Here is a 19155-nt window from a genome sequence, read left to right as displayed (position 1 = left end):
CTCAAAACCCATTGACTTGAAACAAAGTCAAGCTTTGCCTGAACTGATGGCCACGCTTTGGTTTTCTTAAAGTGACCAGGTTGCATTACAGACTTGTGAGCAACTGTCTGACGAACAGCCTCTACTTGGCTCCACACCCCCCAGAAGCTACCTAAATAGATTACATGGATGGGCTGCATTGCTCTCTGGCTTCCTGTTGGGTTTGAGTGAGTGAAAACACCAGCAGATTAGAGAGTAAATGATGAATTATTTATACCTCCAGCTTCTTCCCTGCAGAGTTGTCACTGGCTAGTTGGGCCCCCGGACTAAAGGTCTCAGATTCATCTCCATCTTGCCTCTCTGCCTTCAGTTCTGGTAATGCTCCCTGTCTCTGCTCCTTCAGACCCAGGGCAACCTTCTGTCACCAGCCGCTGGACACTTCATTCTCCCATGCAGTTTCCTCATGCCCTGTCTACATCTCTCTAAATAGTCTCTTGATTAAACTCAACTTGAATTATCCTAATTTGGGTGTTTCCTACTGGGACCCTAACTGTGTGGCTGCTGAGACCTAGCATGTAGTAATGAGCAGATAAAAATCCCTGAGACTGCAGAAGAAAAAAGTTCTCAGAAGCAGCTCCATGTGGAGGTTGGCACCTGAAGTCAGACCAGGCTGTTCAGTATGGTTGGCCATTTGCAGAACCACAAGTAGAAAAATGGGACTGGTGAAATCACTGCAGGGTCAGAGGGATTTCGCATTCCTCAGATGACCAGAATTGTGACCATTTCCACTCCGTGTTCTTTCCTCCCTTCTTAGAGTGCATCAAAATATATTATAACAACATTCAAATCTGCTTACAGGAAGGAGGACTCAACTTCAGGAAAGAGATGATATTTTATGAATGAAAACACACACACAGTAATTTTCATGGATTATTTTAATAAAGTGTAACTCTCTAGCGCCCCTAAGTCCCTGGAGTTTGACAGAATCGATAAAGAAAGCTGTGTTCTGCAACTCCTACTTCTCTTAAATGGATTTTGTTCTCTTAGAGTCGGTTTTACTTATGCGCATGTTTTTAATTTTATATGTATTTAATTGTGTAAATTTTTCAGATGTGATGCTGTGGAAAGAGTACTAGGGTCTAGCTTTGGGTCACTTGTGAGAATTACACATGACCTCCCCAAGCTCTGGATTCCTTACTGATCAGTTAAGAAGGGATGATAGCCATCAGTCTCGTTTGGGACATTATTGAAATGGACGTCTTTATTTTAGTTTCACGAGCTCTGCAGGCCTAGACTGGCTGCATGTTGTGCTCTGCATAAAATATGATGTTACGGAAAAACAAAACCTAGTATCTAATAAGGGAGAAACACCTTTGTAAATTTTATGATAGTGGAACCGATTTGCATTTCTATATTCAACTAAAAATATTTCTTCAAAATCACTTTTATTAATTTTTTGCTATCACTTTTAATCTAGTCCAAATCATCTGGGCAAACTATGTCTGTTACAATTAATCTTGTACTATTATGTTGTAAAAATTTCAATGATGGCTTGTACAATTAAGAAAACTTCACAACAGCCCCAAATGGTAAGTGTTCTATCAAGTCTTCTAGGCCATTTTATTAGCCAGTGTGGTTTCTTAGTGTTTGGCTGACTGTTGAACTTTACTTTGATGTCAAAATTCTGGCAATAGGCCAAATAACTTCAAAAGATCCATTACCCTACAATTCTATTTCAGAACCATGGACATATTTCAGTAAGTTCCAAAAGGTAAAAGGAAACCAGGTATCTATTCACAATAAACTTGAAGTATAAAAAACTATCAATGTGTTTATCTTTAAATCTACTGTGACTTTTTGCATCTATTTCATGTCAAGAGTTAGGTTTTATGTACTTTATGAATGGCAGAAATCCTGGTTTGCTAATTAAGCAATTAATTAATAGATACTGTATCCCTATAACGTGAAATTCTATGGGGTAACAAAGCACATCAATCTCTCTAGGTAGGATCTGTTTTGGATTCTCTGAGAACAATGCATTTTTCCTCCATCATGTATAACTAGAATTAAATATTTTTGTTCAATTAGTTGTTTTCTATCTCTCTCCCATGAGACTTACTAAGAAAAAAAATAATCCTTGGTGCTTTGTCATAGCTATAATCCCTGGAGCCTAGTAGACAACTTTCAACAAAACAGGTATTTGAAAAATGTTTCTTAAACAATGAAAAAAAGCTTAACTTTACTGATCGTTAGAGAAAAGCAAATCAAAACCACAATGAGTGAGATAACCACATCTCACACCAGTCAGAATGGCTATCATTAAGAAGTCAAAAAACAACAGATACTGGTGAGGTTGTGGAGAAAAAGGAATGCTTTTACATTATTGGCAGGAGTGTAAATTAGTTCAACCATATGGAGGACAGTGTAGCAATTGCTCAAAGATCTAGAACCAGAAATACCATTCGACCCAGCAATCCCATTACTGGGTATACACCATAAGGAATATAAATCATTCTATTATAAAGATACATGCACGTATATGTTCACTGCAGCACTATCCGCAGTGGCAAAGACATGGAATCAACCTAAATGCCCATCTATAATCGACTGGGTAAAGAAAGTGTGCTACATATATACCACGGAATACTACACAACCATAAAAAGGAAAGATATCATGTCCTTTGCAGGGACATGGATGGAGCTGAAAGCTGTTATCCATAGCAAACTAATGCAGGAACAGAAAACCAAGTACTGCATGTTCTCACTTATACGTGAGAGCTGAATAATGAGAACACGTGATGGACATAGGGAGAAGGAACAACACACACTAGGGCCTGCCAGAGGGTCGGGAGTGGGAGAAAGAATGGCTAATGCATGCTGGGCTTAATACCTAGGTGATGGGATGATTTGCTCAGCTGACCACCATGGCACAGGTTTGGTTAAATAAATGAATGCCTTAGAAATCAGCTGAATGAATAGCACACAAATGGCATATGTACTTAAAAGTGATTATCAGTGGAAGGCAAAAATAAACAGATCAGACAATAACTCAAGAAAAGTGCTGTCACTGTGCACTGCAATGGAGAAAATGGAATCAGAGCTGTGATGGGATGGAGGACCCACTCATCTAAGAATGTGGTGTTTAGGCAGGATGGGGCCAGGAAGGTTCTGGGAGGTGGGAATCAGGCCTGGGCCTCACATTACTAAATCTTACATACATTGTCATAGAGACCACTCAAAGTTCTGGAAGAAGATTATGCTCATTATAGAATATATAGCAAGCATCATGAATTAATGCTTTTTTAAAAAATAAATCCTGTAGTTGTGTCGTTATCAAAATTATACAACAGTGTATTTTCTGGGTTAAAAATGTAATTTAATCAATTTTTAAAGCCATAGTTGGGGTGACTCTTATTTGGCACTTCTTTTTTCAGTATTTAGAGAAGACAACACATGGAAGGGCCACTGCCTCTCTCTGTCTCTAAACATCAGTTGGGACTGTCAATTGTCAATTGTGGAAGAAGAGAAGAGAGCGCATTCCAAGCTGGGAAAAGTGCTAGGAAGTGTCAGAGCTGGGAATATAAACAGTTTGCTCCTTGGACTGTGGGTAAGCTAGGTGGCACAGAACTTATGTGACAGAAAAAAAAATCCAGAAAAACTAGTTAGAATCAAATTACAAAGACGTTAAATGACAGGCAAAGGCATTTAGACTATGTCCACCATTGGATCCCTCAGTTACAGTGGTCACACAATCACTTCTTTCTACAGTGCCTCTGACACCTGCCCCTCCTTTCCATTTTCAAAGCTGCCTGTTTGGCCTGCTCAGGTGGGTCCCCAGTTCTGTTGAGGGTGCAACCTCCAGGTCACCAGTCCCTATCAGGAAAGCTTCACTGTGCTGATGGAGGCAAGGACGAGACTAGCAGGATGTGTGATAACCGCCAGGCAGTCCTCTTCTCCCTTTAATTTAGGATTCTTGATCTCCTATGTTTGATATTACACAGTAACACAAACTCAGCCATTTAAACAACTTTATTTATTTCACACAGTCTACAGGGCAGAAGCCTGAGCACAGCACGGCTAGGTCCTCTGCTCCAAGTGCTGACAAGGACATCTGGAGCTTACGTTTCTCATTCGAGCTCATGTGGAGTGGCAGGGATCTGTTCCTGTGGTTGCAGGTCTGAAATCCTATTTCTTTGCTGGCTGTCAGAAGCCACTCACAGTCATTCCTTGTCACATGATTCCCTCCATCTTCAAATCAGCATGGAGAATCTCCCTCACGCTGAATCCCCTGACCCTTCTAGTCTCTTCTGTCAGAAAGAACTTGGTCATCCCAGTCTCCTCTAATGGCTTTACCTGGTTAGATGTGATCCAAGGAGGATAATCTCCCTTTTCTTAAGTCAACTAACTTGAGACCTTAATAACATCTGCAAAATCCCCTCACAGCAATGCCTCGATTCTTGTTGGATTGAATAACCTGGAAAAGATGTGTGCACACCACAGGCAGGAACCTTGGGGCCCTCTTAGACTTCCGCCTACCACACCTTCATGGGTAAACTAATGAACCCATGACAGGTGGTTCAGGTAAAATAAAAATAAATCAAACTCTTAGCTAATCCATTATGATGTTACACTTCCAAAAGTTGGGTCATTACTTGTTTTTTTTTTTTGTTTTCTGTGGTTATTTTTATTTTTTTATTTTTTTGTATTTGTAAACAAGACTCTGTAACATAATCCAGGATCTTGTTTATCTCCTAACCTTCCACCTGAACCCCTGTTGCTACACAGTATGCCAAGTTCATGCAGAGGTTCAAGACATGCTTTGATCGCTCCCGCCTTCTACAGGCTTGGAATCCCTCCACACTTCAGTCTGAGGATGTGAGCCCTCTCACCTGCATTCCTATGCTCTGATGCTGGCCAGACACCTTTCTCTGCACCTGGCACAGATCCTCAGTCCTCTGTAGATTATGGCCCAGTGGGTCTCAAATGTGGTGTGCATCAGTATCACCTGGAGGCTTTGTTCAAATTCAAATTGCTGGGCTGTACCCCAGAGTTTCTGATTCCATAGGTCTGGGGTGAGGCCCAGTAGTTTGTATTTCCAGCAAGTTCCGAGGGGATGCTGCTGCTGCTGAGACCTCACTGCTGAGACCACAATTTGAGAGCCACTATCTTTTCCCTCCCTTCACCTGAGTAGAAACTACGCAGCCCACTGAACTTACTGCCAGAGAAGTCAGTTGACTTTTAACTTGGAGCACCTCAACACCACTGACCATCAAGGACCCACACTAGTCTTTGTAGAGAGCTTCTTGGTGTCCACATCTGATGGGATATGTTGAGCAGAACCCAAATACATTAGAAGCTAAGTTTTCAGGTCACTAGACTTCTCTTCATAGTGACTGTTATTTCACATATTCAGAAAATATTTATTAAGTACATAATATGTGCCAGAAATGCAATTGTAAACAAGGTAGATACTTCATTTCCTGGCACCTGGAAAACTTGCAATAGACCACTGAGTAGTCTCTGCCCTGTCTTGTGCCGAATGCAGCTGAATCAACAAGGATTTGAATAGCTCATGTAACTGGGAAAGTCAACATCAAGCAGAGCTTTGTTTGGGTATGAGATGGCAATAGGTTTCACCCCAGTTTCCAAGTGTGATTAATCCCTAGGAGGGGTTGACAAGGATTCCAGGCCATGTCAGAGTTCAGTAGGGTTAAAAGATAAACTTAGGCACATCAAAATCATGTGTGTGTGTGTGTGTATAAATTCATATGGATGTGTGTGTGTATATATATGTATATACATCTGTGTGTATATGTATATATATACGTAGAGAAAGAGAAAGCACAGAAAATGGGATGGGGTAGTTATGGCTGGAATAGAAGAAGATCCACCATGCGTACCTGGCTGTATAATTTTGTCCCTTGAATAATTAATATGAATTACCTATTCCAAACAATAACTAAAACTAAATCTTAAAAGAACGTTTTTAATTTTAAACAACCTGAAACAAATGTACCTGTGTGTATATCAAGTTAATAACACAGGAACCTGTATCTCAATTTCCTTTAGAACATAGTACTTTAACCGTATGCTTATAGTGGAAGACATTCTAGAAATAAAAAGAAACTCAGGGGAATTTTGAACTTCCTCAGCAGTTTTGTTGTTTGTAGTAATATTTATGTGTTTTGTAATTATTCTCCTTATATTGAAAGAAAATGAAGAGCTATGGGAAGGAAGATTTTCAATGTAAGAGGAAAAAGATGTATATAGAATAAAAAACAAGTTAAAATGATTCAATGTTGAAGTTGATTTGAAAATGTCAATGTCAAGATATTTTAAAATATATACGATCTGGCTCTGCCACTTAAAAAAAAAAAAGAAAGAAAGAAAGAAAGCTTAGAATTTATTACTGCCCCAGTAGTAATGAGCAACCCAAGATCCTAGATTTTGGTGTCTGATATTCCACTGGAAGGAATAATTCTTTTTTATTTTTTATTTTTTTGAGACAGAGTTTCATTCTCCTTGCCCAGGCTGGAGTGCAATGGTGCGATCTCTGCTCACCTCCACCAGGAGGTGGAGACCTCCTGGGTTCAAGCGATTCTGCTTTTTTTTTTTTTTTTTTTTTTTGGATTTTTAGTAAAGACGGGATTTTGTCATGTTGACCAGGCTGGTCTTGAACTCCTGGCCTCAGGTGATCTGCCCGCCTTGGCCTCCCAAAGTGCTGGGATTACAGGCGTGAGCCACCACGCCCAACCCAGGAATGAAAATTCTTACAGAAATGGCTAATTCAAGTTCTGATGTAGAAGTTTAAGGTGGGCCTGAGGTACCTTATTGTGCCAGAAAGCAAAGTCATTTCCAAAGCTCACAAGGCTTTCCTCCTCCTCCTCCTCCTCCTCTTCCTCCTTCTCCTCCTCCTCCTACTTCTCTCTCCTCCTTCTCCTCTTTCGTTTTCTTCTTGTTCTTCCTCTCCCTCCCCTCAAAGGCTCCAGGAGTGAGGTGAGATGAGAAGTTGATGGTAATGTCAGGATTAAGGAGGAGGAAAGATTGTCAGTTCTGTGCATTCCTTTCAAAAATGCACGAATGACCTATATCTGGACATGAGGACACATTGGATGGACATGAGGACATATTGGATGCTGAGGGTCTTCCTACAGAGTAAACGGACTGCACTTTGTAAAATTGCCAAGGTCTTGGAATTTTGGAAAACCAAAATTTTCCCAGGTTTCCGTGGAAACCCAGAAAAGACTGAGGAATAGTTTCAGATTAAGGGAGATTAAAAAGAATGTCAACTACAAGCAACGATAATCCAATTTGTTACTACTGGGGCAGTAATGAATTCTAGGCTTTTAGGTGGCAGAGCCAGGTAGTATATATTTTTTAAATATCTTGACATTGATATTTTCAAATAATATCAATATAAATATTATTGATATTTTCTTTTTCTTTCTTTCTTTTTTTTTTTTTTTTTTTTTGAGACAGAGTTTCACTCTTGTTGGCCAGGCTGGAGTGCAATGGTGTGGTCTCAGCTCACCACAATCTCTACCTCCCGAGTTCAAGAGATTCTCCTGCCTTAGCCTCCCAAGTAGCTGGGATTACAGGCATCCACCACCATGCCAGGCTAATTTTTGTATTTTTAGTGGAGACAGGGTTTCACCACGTTGGCCAGGCTGGTCACAAACTCCTGACCTCAGGTGATCTGCCCATCTCAGCCTCGCAAAGTGCTGGGATTACAGACATAAGCCACTGTGCCCAGTCGATATTTTCAAACAATAGTAATCTCTTTTTCCCTTTTGGTCCAGAACCTAATCCAGGATTATTGGATTAGGTTCTGGACCAAAAGGGAAAAAGAGACAACATTGGAGTGTTTGGAGAAATTTGAATGGAGACTGTGAGTTACATATTCAACTTCTGATTTAAATGGTCGTATTGTAGTTTTGCAGGAGTGTCCTTGTTTTGTGGAAACACACAGTGGAAGATTAAGGGGCAATAATGCAGAAAAAAAAAAAGATGGATGAAAAATATATATGTGTGTTATTATATATGTACATATATAGAGGAAGAATTTAGGGTAAAGAGATAGGGGAGTTCTCTGTAACATTTTCACAAATTTTCTATAAGTTTTAAATTATTTCAAAATTTAAAAAACACACTGGGCACAGTGGTATGCACTTGTAGTCCCAACTACTTGGGAGGCTGAGGTGGGAGGATTGTTTGAATCCAGGAGTTCATGTCCAGCCTGGACACTACAGTGAGATGCCATCTCTTAAAAAAAATGGAAACATACATTGAGATATTATTACATAATGAAATTCACAATAGCAGAGACTTGGAATCAACCCAAATGTCCATCAGTGACAGACTGGATTAAGAAAATGTGGCACATATATAACATGGAATACTATGCAGCCATAAAAAAGGATGAGTTTGTGTCCTTTGTAGGGGCATGGATGCAGCTGGAAACCATCATTCTCAGCAAACTATCACAAGAACAGAAAACCAAACACCGCATGTTCTCACTCGTAGGTGGGAATTGAACAATGAGATCACTTGGACACAGGAAGGGGAACATCAAACACTGGGGCCTGTTGTGGGGTGGGGGGAGGGGGGAAGAATAGCCTTAGGAGATATACCTAATGTAAATGACGAGTTAATGGGTGCAGCACACCAACATGGCACATGTATACATATGTAACAAACCTGCACATTGTGCACATGTACCCTAGAACATAAAGTATAAAAAAAAAAATCACAGTAAAAAGAAATAAAAAAATAAAAAAAAAGAAATTCCTCATTTTGCCCATTTGCCTTAGTTCATTTTGTGCTGCTGTAACAGAATACCACAGAGTGGGTAATTTACAATAAACAGAAATGTACTGGCTCACAGTTCTGGAGGCTGGGAAGTCCAGGGTTGAGCCGTCATCATCTGGCAAAGGCCCTCTTACTGCTTCCTGACATGGCAGAAGGGCAAAGAGAGAGTGAAAGAGAGAGGCAAGCAGGGGGCAGATTCATCTTTTTATAAGGATTCCACTCCCGTGATAATGGCATCGATGCACTCATGAGGGCAGAGCCCCTCGCGGCCTAATTGTCTCTTAAAGATCTCACCTCTCAATACTATTACAATGGCAATTACATTTTAACATGATTTTGGGAGGCAACAAACACTGAAAGCATAGCAAAAGTAGTGCAAGACCATAAAAATGACCCAAAAAATATCAGTGCAAGTTGTAAGCATATAAAACAATCACAACAGTAAATGGGAAATATTACAATTATGCCATAACCATTAAAAATTTTTGCCAAAGCATTAAAAGCTCTATTATCATTGGTTATACATGTATGAGGAAACTTAAAACTAGTAAAACTAGCATTTACTTTGTACAGTGCAATTTAAAACTCTTGAAACACTGAGAATTAAAGTGTTTTATTTCTTTGTAAAGCATGTATTAAAGTTCAACCCATGCTTGTCTTCTTCTCATCATGTAATTTACCATATGGGAAAAGCATCTTTCCTGTGCTTTCTTGAATTTTCCCACACCTTTTTAAGTTCAGATCAGCTTTTAATATTTTATGCATTGTGCTTTCAACATAATAAAATTACCTCTGAGAATTCTGTATGTGAGGTTTTCTGATGGCATCATTTCCTCTGGGACATATTTATCCTTTTTGTCACAACCCCTTTCCTCACTTATGTTGGTAAGTAACCCTTTGCTGAGTTCCCCTAAACACATAGCTGGAGTCTCTCCAATAATAGCAGTGTTCCCATTCCCAGCAAGCTATTTCTTCTATTGCTCTATTTACATTCACTTCAAATCCTGTGGCTATTTGCACAGCACAGTAAGAGTTTTCATCATCTTGAACTCATATCATGCACTGTTGCTTCCTGTCTTGATGCTTGAATGTTTCCAATTGTGTGTCACATTTTTTCTAAAACTTAGCTAAAGAAATTCCATGATCTTTGTGTCTTAGTCTATCAGTGCTGCTATAACAAATTATCTGAGACTGGGTAATTTACAAGCAACAGAGATTTATTTCAAGGTGGAGGTAGCCATGCCTCCACAGCTCATATACTCTGTCCACCTAAAGATTTGGCACTGCACAGATGCTGCCAAGGCTTACTGCTTGAGCCATCTGTAGTGGCAACCCCAGCCACATTTGAGCCTGCTTGAGGCACAGCTGGGGCAGCCGGGGAGTGCTGCACCAGAACGTATCAAGCAGAGACTAGAGGCAGGCCTGGACAGAGAGCAGTAAGGTCCCACTGGTGCCCTGGGCCCCTCCCTTGAAACTACTGTGGCCTCAAAATCTTGGTATTCTGGGCCTGTGATGGGAGCAGCAGCCTCAAATATCTCTGAAATGCCTTTGGGGTCATTCTCCCACTGTCTTGATGAATAGTATTGTAGTTTGCCAGCCACCATTAGTATTCTCCCCCAAAAAGCCTTTTTTTTTTTCCACTACATAGCTAGGCTGAGATATTTCCAACTCTTTAATGTCTCTGTATTTTAGGATTATAAATTCCATATTTAATTTGTCTTCTCTTCTTGCATTTTATCATAAGCCATCAAGAGAAACCATGTAGCACCCTGAACACTTAACTTGGAGATTACCTCTGCCAAATAGCCCAGTTCGTTGCTAGCAAGTTCTGCTTTCCACAAACCACAGACACAATTCAGCCAAATTCCTTGCCATTTTGTAACAAAAATGACCTTTTGTCTAGTTTCCAATATATTCTTAATTTTCATCTAAAACCTTATCAGAATGGCCTTTCCTGTCCATATTTCTACCAACATTCTGATCACAACCACTTAGACAATCTCTAAGAAGACCTCTTCCTCTTCTTCTGAGCTCTCACCAAAATCACACTTAACACTCTACTCACAGCAATCTAGACTTGTTCTAGCATGCATTTTTTCTTCTTTTTTTTTTTTTTTTTTTTGAGACAGAGTCTCACCCTGTCACCCAGGCTGGAGTGCAGTGACGCTATCTCAGCTCACTGCAACCTTTGCCTCCTGGGTTCAAGCAATTCTCTGCCTCAGCCTCCCAAGTAGCTGGGATAACAGGCACCCACCACCATGCCGGGCTAATTTTTGTATTTTGTAGAGATGGGGCTTCACCATCTTGACCAGGCTTGTCTTCAACTCCTGACCTCGTGATCCACCTGCCTCAGCCTCCCAAAGTGCTGGGATTACAAGTGTGAGCCACCATGCCTGGCCTAGCACGCACTTTCAAACAGTTCCAGCCTCTATCCATTACCAAGTTCCAAAACCACTTTCACATTTTCAAGTATTTGTTATTAACAATATCCCAGTTTGTGGTACCAATTTCTCTTAGTCCACTTGTGCTTCTATAACAAATCCTAGACAGAGTAATTGATAAATAATAGAAATGTTTTTCTCGCAGGTATGGATGCTGGGAAGCCCAAGAACAAGGCACCAGCAGATTCAGTGTCTAGTGAGGGCTGCCACCCTCAGCTTTCAAGATAGTGCCTTGTTCTGTATCTTCTGGAGGAAATCAATGCTGTGTCCTCGCATGGCAGAAAAGACAGAAAGGGCAAAAAAAAAAAAAAAAAAAAAAAAAAACACAAAAGCAAGCTAGTTAGTTTTCTAGAGCCCTTTTATAAGGGCTCTAATCCATTCATGAGGGTGGAGCCCTCATGATCTGATGATCTGATTACCTCTTAAAGCCTCCACCTCAATACTATCACATTGGCAATTAAGTTCCAGTATAAAAATATTGGGGAATATTCAGACCATAGCAGATGGCTACTGGCTGTTTTATTAAGCAGCACAGCTCTAGCTGCTTACAGCAAACCCCAAACCCTCACCAAGGTTGCTAGACCCCTAACTCAGCCACTGAAATGCGTCTGTGTCTAGGTCAAAAGCTCTATATTCTCTGGAACTAAAAGATTTGCTGAGGATGCTGGCTCCTCTTTGGACAGGAGACAATCTCATCTGGGTTTGGATTCTTCCTTTCATTGAACGTTTCTCCCTCTGATGTTTAATCTTTCGCATTCCTATTCCAGGGCTAGGGCAGAGATCAGCATAATGAGGCTTTCATAGTGTTGCTCCTGAGTTTTTCTTCATGTAAAATGTTACCTCACAGTTAACAATTGAAAGATTATAGTAAAATCTGAGAGGCATAGTCAAGCCAGCCATCAGTCTCTGCATGCCCGCTCAGGTGACCAGAAATGACCCACCTACTCTCAAGGGATTACACAGAAAGGTCCTGTGAAACATTACCCAATGTAGTGCTCCTAGTGGGATGTCCTGTGTCTGAGATGTATTGACTAAGCACAAATATGATTTAAAAAATTACTCAACCAGAGCAAAGGGTCAAAAACAGGGATTTAAGTTGCAAAACAAACCTTTGGAAGATACAGACTTGAAAGATAAATATTTTATGAGCTTCTTAATGTACAGCCTAGAAGACTCAGCCAAGGAAAGGAAGGAAGGCAGAATCTGCAAGTGCAATGGGCCACTACACGGACAGGGCATCATTAGCCAACCACCACATTTTTAGGGAAAGGGCTGTCAGGAACTCAGAAAGGATAGCAAAGAAATTGCTGATGGGCAGAGCAGGCAGAGTGATATGCGTGATCTGGCCCCTGGAAAGCAGAACAGGGTGGAAATCCCAGCAGGAGACGCTGTGAGGTAGAAGTCCACAAAGAGTGAAAAGGAGTGTGACATCAACATCAAAAGCCACAGAGAAACTCAACCAAGAAGACCTATGCCTTCCTGCAATGCCTTAATGCCACCCAATGGAATGAGGCAGAGAGTAGGATTTTGACTTATCTATCCAAAAAAAGACTAGGCTTTAACCTAGAAGACATAGGGAATAACTTGGAAATGGTAAGATTAATCATCTGCCGTAAGTAAAAATGGAGCCTTGAAAGCTAAGACAATTCAGCTCCAGAGAAACAAAGTGTTGTTTCTTCGCCTGGGTCTTGTGTTCCTCATGGCTGTGTGGGATGTGGGTGTGCTATGATGAATTGATGATTACACTGTCAGTAGCAAATACAAAGGGTTTTGGCAGGAACAGGATTTTGAGGACAAACCTCCCATTGCCAAACGTATGAAGATAGACAAAGGCGCATAGATAACCCATCCACCTGTGCTCTCACTCTTCTGATCAGCAGTGTCCAGATGCCTAGCTAAGCTCAGGTCTCCTCTGCAGCTGGACAGTTGGCTCCCCAAATGTCAGCCAACTATTGCAGGGCAGACACTTGGCACCTGACATCAATGATTACAAGAGAAAACAAAATTATTATTTGGAATACATGCTTATAGTGTAAATTCATAAGCTTTTTTATTACTTGTTTATTACTGAATAAACAAGAAAACACCTGAGTAAGAATGCCTAGTACTGTACCAATCAAAACTGCCCCTGGACATTGTAGAAGACAGTCCTGTCTAATTCTATACTCCTGCACTTGTTGGTTCTGATCTTTCACACCTTCTCCTCAACATCAATCCCAGTCAACCCCAGAGAACTCCCAGAGAGCTATGACAAAAAGGGGTGTGTGTGTGTGCATGTGTGTGTATATGTGTGTATGTATATGTGACTGCATACAGGGATGATGGATATAAATACAAACATATATGCTTTATGTTCATATGTATAGAAACATATATTTCTATATGCATATATAATATAAATGTATACATATATGCATTCGTGTACATGTCTATGTATGCATATATATGTACATATATGTATATATAGATGTGTGTATCAAAGCATTATTTCCTCAGAAGACAAAGTGGAAGGATGAATTCAACTAGAGGGAAGACAAATCTACTAAGGATTTCAAAATAGAAAAATAGGAAATTTTGCCCCAAACTGATTGTGCCAGAATACCACCCCTGCTTACCTAGTAACAGAATGCTAATGTTATTGGAGGAGCAATATGCCCAGCTAAGAGATGACATTTCTCAATTTCCTCTGAAGATGGCAGTGGTCATGAAGCTAAAAGCAGAAGTAGCAGAAGCAGGCTTTGGGGAAAATGGTCTTTTTGCTTTTTGCCTTCCCCTTCTTCCTGGTTGGAACTTAAATGTGATTGTTGAACACTAGCAGCCACATGGTGAACCTGAGAAAGGAAGCCACAGGCTTAAAAAGACATGCTAGAATGACAGAAGAAAAAATATAGTCCAACAATGAACCAATCTTACAACTTTATTTCATGGATTCAGCAAATATTTATGAAGAACCGATTGTGAGTTATGCCCCTCACTGGGTACTAGGAATACAAAGTTAATTTGTCCAGTCCTTCCCCTTGAGAAATTCATTGTCTAGTGGAAGAGAGCGACATGGAAAGCAGTAATTATGGGAAGTTAATCTTAAAAGTATTTCAAAACACTTCTCTTCTGCCATAATATATTTGATTCATATCATTTTTGTTTTCCAGGAACTTGTAAGTACACTGAGAGTTCATTGACCACACCCATAATAGCATTTGAGACTCATTCTTAAATTAAATTAAATGAAATTCAACAAATAATTACTGAGTGCTTGTCATATGCAAGACATTGGCTAGGTTTTATGAGGCATACAAAATGATGGAGTAACAGTCAGCTACATGTAGCTTTCTGTGAGTCCCTGAGAGTCACAAAGCATGACAAATCCACATGGTGAGAATCATTCTTTTCTTTAGAATCCTCCATTGCAAGAAAGAATTTTTAAAAAAATACAGCAAAATGATACCTGTTTTAGAGGAAGGCCAGTTAGTAAATGTAGAAAGAATGCTAAACCAGAAAATCAGCATTTTCATTCCCAAGTGTAATCACTGATTTAGGCAAGGGTCATTAACAGATGTTAAAATCTTGAGGTGCATTGCACATTTATTAGAATGGCTAAAATTCAAAGCACTGACAATACCAAATGCTGATGGAGATGCAGAGCAATAGGATCTCCTATTCATCGCTGGAGGAAAGCAAAATGGTTATAGCCACTTTGGAAGACAGTTTGGAAGCTTCTTACTAAACTAAACATACTCTTACCACATGATCCAGCAGTTGTGCTCCTTGGTATTTATCCAAAGGAAATGAAAAGTTATGCTGACACAAAAACCTGCACATAGATGTTTATAGAAGCTTTATTTGTAATTGTTAATATTCAGAAGCAACAAAGATGTCTTTAAGTAGGTGAATGGATAAATAAACGGTGGTACATCCAGATCATGTAATATTATTTTGTGCCATAAAGAAATAAGCTATCAAGCCATGAAAAGACACAGAGGAATCTTAAATGCATATTACTAAGTGAAAGAAACTAATCTGAAAAGGCTATGTACTACGTGATTCTAACTATATGACATTCTAGGAAATGCAAAACTATGGAGACAGTAAAAAGGTCTGTGGTTCCCCAGGGTTAGGAGGAAGGGGATAAACAGGCAGAGCACAGAGTATTTTTAGGGCAATAAAACTACTCTATATGATACTGTAATCATGGATATTTGTCATTACATGCTTGTCAAAATCCCAAAATCCATAGAACATAAAACACCAAGAGTGAGCCCTAATGTAAACTATGGACTTTGAGTGATAATAATGTGTCAATGTAGGTTCATCAGTTGTAACAAATGGACCACTCTGGTGGGGGATGTTGATGTTGGGAGGACTGGGGCAGGTGGGGATTATATGGGAACGCTGTGCTTTCAATTTCCTGTGAACCTAAAACTGCTCTGAAAAATAAAGACTATAGTTTAAAGAACCATTAGGTGAAAGATTATGGGGAGCAAGAGTCAACATGGTGACCAAGTACCATTCCGCAGACTTCTAGCAATTATAAAGTGGGAAACATGCCCGAACAATGGATAAAGCTTGTGGTTGCTGCCTTCCCCTAGTGACTGAATTTACCATCATAATAACAGAACAGCCTGACACTAGACATTTTCATGTGTTGCAATAAAGTGTTCCACATCATGGATGACATTTTCTTGATAAAAATATTTAATCTGAGTATAATCAACTCTCCAATTCTAACTTAAAGTTTGAAGAAGATATAGGGAATAGAAGTCCAGTTAAATGACACCATGAGAAAAGGAAGACAAACAGAGAATATGGGGCACTCTACATGACATTTGGCCTGGACTCCTCAAAAAGTCAGTGAATAGATAAATCAATAAATTTTTTAGAAAGATGAAGCAGAGCTGTTCCAGACAAAAGATATCACAGCCAAATGCAATGCATGACTCTTAATTGGATCTTTGAGACAAATGGGGAAATTTGAATATGGATTAGATGATAGTATGAAATTATTGTTAATTATATCAGGTCTCATCATTTTATTGGAGTTATATAGAATAAGTCCTTCTTAGGAGATGAGGGCTGAGTATTTGCAGTATAATATGATATCTGCAACTTATTTTCAATAAGTTGCCAGAGATAGACAGGTGGAGATAGAAAGCAAATATGGTGTCCGGGCATGGTGGCTCATGCCTGTAATCCCAGAACTTTGGGAGGCCGAGGCAGGCAGATCTCCTGAGGTCAGGAGTTCAAGACCAGCCTGACCAACATGGTGAAACCTCATCTCTAATAAAAATGCAAAAATTAGCTAGGTGTGGTGGTATGCACCTGTAGTCCCAGCTACTTGGGAAGCTGAGGCAGGAGAATCACTTGAACCCAGGAGGTGGAGGTTGCAGTGAGCAGAGATTGGGCCCCTGCACTCCAGCCTTGGTGACAGAGTGAAGCTCTGTCTGAAAAAAACAAACAAACAACAACAAAAAAAAAAAAACAAGAAAGCAGTCAGGCACAGTGGCTAACACCTGTAATCCCAGCACTTTGGGAGGCCAAGGTGGACAGATCATGAAGTCAGGAGATTGAGACCATCCTGGCCAACATGGTGAAACTCTGTCTCTACTAAAAATACAAAAAATTAGCTGGGTGTGGTGGCGTGTGCGTACAGTCCCAACTACTCAGGAGGCTGAGGCAGGAGAATCGCTTGAACCCGGGTGGTGGAGGTTGCAGTGAGCCAAGATCGTGCCACTACACTCCAGCCTGGTGACAGAGCGAGACTCCATCTCAAAAAAAAAAGAAGGTAAAATGTTTGGCTTGACTGCTTGGTTCAAGTCTGGGTTCTTAGAACATTTATGTGCCATTTCCCAAAGTTTTCTGTATTGGTAAGTTTTCATAATACAAATTGGGAGAAAATATGTATCCTGACAATCAAATTGTTTAGATGACACTGCAACTGTGTTTCACATTTTCCTAACAGAACTAAGGAAGTGTTTGTGTACTGAATGTAGAAATAAAGATTTCAGGATACCCACGGGAAGCCTGACATAATGGCAGTGTTATGCCTATAAATTATGTCACAGGACATACCTCTACTACAGGCCACTGTGGGAGTTGAAAGTGCAGGCCGTATACCATATATTGCACTAATGAAAACACAGGTGAAGCCCAGGGAAATTCTCACGGTTGACACGCCTTTATCTTGCACATAGAGAGATCTCAGAAGTTGTGAAATAGTAATTTCAGTTGAAAAATAGTAAACCCAAAGTTATTTAAGAGCGAGCTTCTAGCTACTGACACGAGTGCTGTTTGCTTCAGCCCCTGTGAGGACGCCCGTGCTACCCGAGTGCAGTATTTCTGCAGGTAAGATTAGTTTATTTAGCCACTCGGGAGAACATTCTAAGTGTCTACAGCTGAGAATGAGTTTCTCTGAGCATGATTTAGTGCAATTTCTAAATAGGGGTATGAAGTCATTCTGTGATCATCTCCAATGTCTCTTTATTCCTCTTTGCTAATTGTTGTTTGCTTGCATGGCTTTTGGCAAATTGAGGAGAAGAGGTGGTTAAGGACACGAGAGAAAGCCAAGAGAGATTGGAGGGAACGTGCTTGTGTGTGCCACACAGATGTGCCTGAATTCCTGTCCTGGCCCCTCACTGGGGTCCTACACCTATCAACAAACTTGTCTCCCATGCCCCTCCTCAGCAATTTCATAGTTGAGGCACAACGCTAAACAGTAGAGAAAAGCTTCCCATGCCTGCATGTTTGGCATCTTTATGGCCAGCTGGCTGCAAACTCAGTGCCATACTCAAAGAGGCTCCTGTGCAAGTGACAGAAGCTAATATTTGCATGGCATTTTACAATTTATAAAATGCTTTGTTACATTTGATATTTGAAAATGTATAGCATTTCTGGGAGGTAAATATCATGCCCACTTCACAGACAAATACACAGAGGCTCACAAAGGCAAACCTTGCCCAAAGCCCTCAACTAGTCGATGGCAGGGCCAGCAGTTGAATCCACGTCTGCAGAGTGAATCCTACTCATTCCACCCTGCACAATGTGGGTGAACATGGTACTAATACTTCCTCCATTCTCATGGCCTATTCTTCAACGTGAAGCAATCAGTACATGCCTGAAAAATGAAAGAAGATCCTTGTGATTCAAGATCCAGTTAACTGAAGTCATTTGGGGAGTTACAAGTGTAGTAGTCAAAAGAATAAGAGTTCTGGAATCATAGAATCTGGGCTCAAATCCCACTGCTACCTACAAATGGTGCAACCCTCAGCGAGTTATGTCACCATCTAAGCCTCACATTTACCCCACAAGGCTATTCTGAGAATGAAATAAGCACATGGTTCCATTTTAGCACTTAAGTGTTTGCTAATGGGAACGCTTCACAAATTTTTTTTTCTAACTGCCTGGTTGCCACAACTGCCCCAGGACCTACATAGGAACAATTGTCTTTTCTGGTTGGCACTCTCTCTATCAAGGCTCATTTGTACTTTTTTCTTTTATTCCAAAATTGAAAGCTTTCAGTGGTCTAAGGGTGTGGTCTATTAGTTCAGGATTGAAAAAAATGTCAAAACTCTTGTCCTCAAAGTGGTCCCAAAGCATAACAATATGTTGCTGAAATTTAGTGATTTTCATAGCAAGCTACTTGAATTTCTTTCAAGATAAATCACCTACCTGGAAAACAAACTTTCTCGTACAGAAAAGTTACGAGGGAAGTCTCAATTCTCTCTTCTTCTCCACTCAAAAATCCTGTGGCCCAGAGTGCCTTCTCCATAATACCTGTATTTTTTAATAGGTGATAAAACACAGCTTCGTTTCATCATTGTAATATACTATATGTTTCTAGGGTTGTGCTTGAAATAGAAAAGTCTATATAAGCTTAGAGAAGACAATGAATTTTTCATAGCTTAATCTTTTTGATGACTGCAAGCTTGAAATC

At 40.2% G+C, this 19155-nt stretch overlaps 1 long non-coding RNA gene across 1 annotated transcript; it reads right to left on the bottom strand.

Moving 5' to 3' along the window:
* Positions 1-15050: 15050 nt before the first annotated feature.
* Positions 15051-19025, bottom strand: LOC114680253 (uncharacterized). The gene is made up of 2 exons (XR_003732359.2): positions 18891-19025; positions 15051-18336 (listed from the first exon to the last, which is right to left on the bottom strand). It is a non-coding gene; the product is annotated as an uncharacterized LOC114680253 (long non-coding RNA).
* Positions 19026-19155: the final 130 nt, after the last annotated feature.

Source organism: Macaca mulatta, chromosome 8, assembly GCF_049350105.2.
Source record: "Macaca mulatta isolate MMU2019108-1 chromosome 8, T2T-MMU8v2.0, whole genome shotgun sequence".
Taxonomy (NCBI): Eukaryota; Metazoa; Chordata; class Mammalia; order Primates; family Cercopithecidae; genus Macaca; species Macaca mulatta.
Note: the sequence above shows the minus strand (reverse complement) of the source record. Positions and strands in the feature narration are given on the sequence as shown.